Below are 6443 nucleotides of genomic sequence, written 5' to 3'. Positions count from 1 at the left end.
TAAAGATCAAGCCACATTTGACTACTTGTACACCATCAACATGTTGAATAATTGCAAAATTGTTCATCAATGTACATCATTCAACTCCAACTTCAAAGATACATGTAGTTGTAACAGGCAAACTTCAAACTTCTGAACGTTCTTACACTTTATTTTTACTTCTCTGTTTAAAGTTTGAGAGTTGTAAAACTGATGGTCACTGTGCAATTACTGATCACAAATGGACTAGTCATTGCCTAGTGCTGCTGTAAGTGGTCGACCTTGCATGAGTTGATTTATCAGCGTTCTTCTGCGGATTCAGGGTGTGTGTAACTGACACCCTGGACGTCCTGGAATGTTTTCTTTTCGTGGTCGATCGGAATGTTTACAGTTGAAGAATAAAATTCATTGTCAATGTCATTGTAGGTGGGGAGAGAGATTCCACTCTTTCTCTTCCCACCTCCCCAAACCGGAAGATTGCACTGTTTGCACATACTGGTCACACTAAGAAAAAATGGTTCACTCTTGCACCTTTTAAGGGTGCAAAGTGATGTCACACTGGTGGCTCCCTATGGGTGTTATCTTGCACCCTCAAGAAATTGGTGCAAAAGCTGCACCATGGTGCAATGGTATAATTTTGCACCCTGTGGGTGCACCTTTGCACGGCCATAGAGGGTGCAACATAGCACCCTTTATTGAGGGTGCGAAGTTCTTCCCTTGGGTGCATATTTCCACCCACACTAAGTGGTGCTAAGTTTCACCCTTTTCTTGAGGGTGCATCTTTCCACCCACACTAATTGGTGCCGAGTTGCACCTTTCTTGAGGGTGCGATCTTTCTCCCTTTAATTTTCGGCGCAACTTTGCACCCTTTCTTGCCTCTACTTTTGGTGCAACTTTACACCTTTCGTGAGGGTGCAAAGAAGCACCCAAAGTTCCAAGATTGTAGCCTTCTCTTGAGGGTGCGATTTTGTGCCATATATATAGGTATAATGTTGCACCTATGTGGTGCTTATTTGATCCATGACTGCTGCAAAATTGCTTCTTTAAAGGAGCCAGTCAGTGTCACTGTCTACGCCTTTAGAGGCGCAATGTTGCCCAGAACCTCAAGTGCACCTTGAGATTACTGGGCAATATTGCGTCTCTAGAGGAACAGGCAGTGACACTGAATGGCTCCTTTAAAGAAGCAATTTTGCAGCAGTTATGGATGAAATAAGCACCACATATTTGCAACATTATATCTATAAGGTATATACTTAGCATCACATAACCGGGTATACAATTTGATTAATTTACTACTTTAGACCTTGAATAGTGCGAAATAATGCAAGCCTGTTTGCTCAGTATATCAAACTTATGCTGTTGTTGCACTCTGCAAAGTAAATAGGATTGGTGTAATTTGGGTCCTGTGAATCATGAAATGTGTGTGTGGAATTTGTGAGTTTTGAAATGTTAATGTAGAAGTTAATTTATAGTTATGTTTGAATGACATACTAAAACCAAATATTTACCCAATTACCTTTCCAATAAGGTGAGCACTATCACCATCTATCAAACAAACCCTCTAGGCAAGAGTATACATCTGCATGAAGGAAGAGGTAAAAATATGATATACATTTGTCTGGATACATTTTATTCAAAACGTACTTGAATACGTACTTATTCACATAATCTATAAGAATAAGATATGCTTCTTACCAGTACACAAAGCCTCAAAAACAAGAGCATGCTACTTACATTTCTAAAGTATGCACCATATCTAAAAAAAAAAAAAAGATGTAAGCGGATTTAACAAGTTCAGCAAATCATCATTACGACTAACAAAGTGACTGAGAATGATACATGCACCAGTTTCTGTTTCGTTGTTCTATACAAAGAAAGTTGTTACGTTTTCCAATCCTCTGTAGGCACACAGGGATTTGCAGATCACCTTTGGCTATAACGCCATGGTCGCGTGCAAAATGAATGCATCTTATCTAACTTGTAGTTTCCGAATAGGGGACTACCGCGCTTATACATATTAATCGGATGATAGACCCCATTAAAGAGTAAACTGCGGATATCGTATACCATTGTCAAATCCACTTTTTGCTCTATACACGGTTTCAATGGACTCTTATGAACCACTGAAGCATTACCAAATCATGGAGTATAAGAATAATCTTATGTTATTTCCTTGAAACGGCTGCATTTGCAACGGCAACAGTTTGGCATCATACATAACTAAATACATGTATTATACAAGGTTTCAGGACACTTTGAACCGTTCCCCCCCCCCCCCCCCCAAAAAAAAAAGAGAACAAAACAAAACAAAACAAAACAAAACAACAACAACAACAACTAGTGAAATGTTATATACCCTAGGCCCATTAACGTATGATCTTTGACCTTTGAATACATTGCCCACATTTTTCAATGAATAGGCATCTAGATGCAACATAGGTGTATATAAAATGAAAAATGTTTTAGGAAAATACATTTAACCACTTCAGAAATAACTATGGAACAAATAGCATAATATTGACACGTTCCCTTCTTCCTTAATGACGTGACAGAAAACTTTCCTCACCGAATCATTCTGTCGTTATTCAAGTATACAAGTCATTGATGATTATATACCTAGTTCAATTCATGGTGTCATTGCAAAAGTATCTAATGAAAAAGTATGCTTCAGAACTACATCATTGTCATTTATTCTATAACGCTAATAATAGAGTTATTGTTCCACTATATTGCCTAACAGGTTGTAGTACTCCTGCGACGTTTGTTCAGCAAATAAGGCACAAAATAAAATTTTGCGAATTTTACACGCTGTTGCCAAAGTCTCTAATCTTCTTTACCACTATCAGACATGAGGTATGCTGATGCTGTATGAATTAGAAACGGAAGCTTAGTATTCACCATATAACAAGGTAAAAGCGAAGTGATGTCTTGCCCACATATCGAATTTGTGATTACACTGATTTTCAAATGTAAGCTCATTGAATTTTTTGACTGTTGACAGAGTCGGACTTCACCATTATCAACACTTGACAACCATCTTTAGATGATCTGATGAGTGACTTTGGTGGTCATATAGCTCAAAAGTGTGGAAAGTTATTAAAAGAACACCACAATACTATGTCGACAGTGCTTACCATTAAGGTGAGATACAAAGAAAGAGCACGAAATGACATTGTAGAATTTGACAATGACCTACAATATTTGACCTTGAACGCTGGCACCCACAAGGTGGCAGAAGTAACTTTGTCCAATCGTACATACATGCAAAGTTTCATTTGGATACCTCAAACAGTACTTAAAGGGGAATGAAACCCAAATGTGCCCGTGGATTGGAGCGATATCATAAGAATACATTCGTGAACGTGGAAAATCGTATGATCCAGTGGAAGTTATGCATTTTTTAAAGTTTCAGTGTCACTTTCATGTATGGAAACTAATATGAAGAAAATATCAAGGGAATTCCATAAAATCTCATTCTAAATGAAAAGTACAAATTGCCTCCACTTATTTGTCGTTGCCATAATGTTAAGGGTAATATTACCCCCCCCCCCTTTCTGGAAGAAGTAAATCAAGTGCTCCTTTTGTAATGCTAGAAACGTGAAACTATGCCTATTTTCTTTACATTTCTTTATACAATTTTCCATGGTTGACGTCAAAGATGTAGCTTTCTCATCTCGTAACGGCGGCACTGAAACTCTAAATATATGAGTATATATATAGCTCTTCAACGGATTTTCCGATATTCCTCAATTTGTCACGATGTGTTCAACTGCTAAAGTAGTCTCCCTGCATAAACTTGTCCACTCGTACTTTTCGTTTCATTTCCCTTCGTGATACAACAATGCCATAATCGATCACAGACTGATGTACGAACGGAGGGACAACCTGAACAACATCATTTCCCTGGTGACAATTCCTTGTAAAAGTATACACCATGAAAACTTTATTCTGGTAAACTATATTAAGACAATTATTGAACAATATTGCTAATGAAATGCCGTATGTTTTTTTCGTGATAGTTGCCTGTTCAGATCAGGGCTTGCAATGTACATATGATGTACTGCTGAAGAATGCATCGAGTGTTTCTGCCTTGTCGGGGATACTCAAAGCCACAGAGCACAGAAGGCCGCAAACATTGTAGCGAATGAAGACACAATTGCATACAGGAATTCGGGCAGATTTCACAACCATCCAGCCAAATAGTGATGTCACTAGTGCGCAGCATTCACAGTGAAGATTGTGGGATTTAGTCCTGCTAGGTTCTGAAAGAGATTTTGGCATGAATAAATAATGACTGAATAAAATTTCGAAGGAAATAGGTCGTTTACACTATACGCAGTTTTGTTGCTTACATAAACTAACAGGTTGCAACTATGACCATTGACCAGAAAATGGAAAATCAAATTGATTGTATACTGGTATAGGTTTTGTTGAGATCTACTTCAGGTTTCTAACATCTTTTGCTGAGATAATGAGAAATGGTTTTGAAATGGCTGCGATATCCAAAACAGAGTAATAATGATATAATGTAGGACCCATTTTTTATCACGATCGCTGCGTTTTACTTTGTTTTTGGATGCCTCATCCATTTGAAAACCAATTTTCATCAAATAATCTTTAGAATTCCTCTTAGAATGGCATACTCTCTATTATTTCATAAGTAGGTTCTTGGTATGTCACAAAAAGTGAAAAGCCCAAATCCTCACCTCCACCAATACTATACCATCCCTTTAAGCTTTGATATTGGTTTCTAAACAAATCCGGCCGGATAGATTTGTTTCAGCTCTTTGTCATATAAGTAAAGCATAGTAATGTTGCAAAGAAATATTCCTCTTATATTTCTAGTCACAAAGCAGGTGGAATTCCCGTCTCCCATAAAAAAAAAAATGCAGCACTTACTTTGTCACAGACATACAGCATGTCCTCTGCAGGCAGACGGGGATTAGGAGACAGCATGCAGACATCACTAAGTTAGAGCTGGAAAAAAATAGATGTGGAATAGCCTGAGTAAAGTCATGTTGAAAAAAAAATGTGGCGAATTTGGGCTGAGATGAAAATACACACCTTTTATGTAGGCCTGCATACATTTATGACATAGGGCATATTCAAATTTTTCCCACATTTTTCCTGACCAACTCAAAGTCTTCATAACATAAAATAACAAAGTAAGACAACATCATACATGCCAATTTAACATCAGTTTGCTGTGTATTTTACACAGTTAGGAAAGGAGTAAGACTTATAGACCTCAGCCATTCAGCCGTTGCTGATCTTGCCACAGATGATGGTCCGGGTGCTGGCCATGGCAATGGGTGTAATGATGCCCATTATGGTTGACACCTCTAATCCTGTTACCACACACGAAAACAAGTGAAAGTATAGCCCCCTCTACTTATTCATAACATTGATTTGATTTACTTTAATAATACTGGTTAAAGAAAAGAAGATTACCCCCCCCCCCCCCCAAAAAAAAAAAGGCTATTCAGGGCATTTGAAGATTCTTGCGGGGTGGAGATGCTGCCTGCTGTATGAGTGACAATCCATCATGGAGTTTTCAGGAAAAAATATAAAAAAAAACTGAGAAGAGGTAGAATGGAAAAGGCAAGAACGAATGATCACAATGGTCCACTTGAGTAACATATCTCTCGATTATAGATGGTATCAAAAATTGCACTATATATCTTATCAAATTTTCCGCAACTAAACAATGGCTGCGTTCTACTGATAAAACTGCGTTCATGTGTAATAATGAGCTTTATTTTCGCGGATATCACATGCTGAAAATCCAGATGAATCAATAACCTGAAAATGCATATATTACGGATCAATCTATTAATGAAACTTACATATTCTGTTGAGGAATCACTCTGTCCTTCAGCATTGCATATAAGTTTACGTGATCAGGAGAATGCGCGCAACTTCATCATATTGTATCTTGCTTGAATACCTGAAAAGGAAAATCAAGTGTCATGAGTTCAAGGCCACTGCTCATGCATGTGTAATAATTTTGCAGAAGAGCTGACTTTATATGTAAATGTGACTACATAACTCTCTCCATGGTAGCTTAATGTATAGTTCAATTCTTATGCGCTGCCTTGCTGCATACAGGGTGTACTTAAGTCCACCACTAACACTACCTGACTACAGAGAATTATCCCAGCATAAAAATAAGCGTGCAATGTTTGCCATTATAATTTTAGTTAGTACACTGGTCTGTTTATCCATAAGTTTATCAACAATTATTCTTCAACTTCCGTTCCTTTTATTCGTTATTAATCAAATGGGGTATGGCACGAAGCGATGTATTATCCTTGGGGATGTGTGTGTTGGGGGGGGGGGGGCGTAAAAGTTATGTAAAGGATACACTTCCTATAGGAATATCCGATTTCACGTTTTCTTAACTATTTTGTTTTGTTGTTGATCGGTAAATATAAAGAATTGTTTGAAATTTGTGATGATGGGTG

General features: G+C 37.7%; 1 long non-coding RNA gene across 1 annotated transcript; it reads right to left on the bottom strand.

Annotated features, from left to right (window-relative positions):
- Positions 1-4197: 4197 nt before the first annotated feature.
- LOC139719378 (uncharacterized) lies at positions 4198-6093 on the bottom strand. Its single transcript, XR_011710107.1, has 3 exons — positions 5826-6093; positions 4879-4956; positions 4198-4241 (listed from the first exon to the last, which is right to left on the bottom strand). It is a non-coding gene; the product is annotated as an uncharacterized lncRNA (long non-coding RNA).
- Positions 6094-6443: the final 350 nt, after the last annotated feature.

This window comes from Diadema antillarum, unplaced genomic scaffold, assembly GCF_040938485.1.
Source record: "Diadema antillarum isolate AM-2024a unplaced genomic scaffold, OU_Dant_1.0 scf00000001, whole genome shotgun sequence".
Lineage (NCBI taxonomy): Eukaryota > Metazoa > Echinodermata > Echinoidea > Diadematoida > Diadematidae > Diadema > Diadema antillarum.
This window is presented reverse-complemented; position numbering and strand designations above follow the sequence as displayed.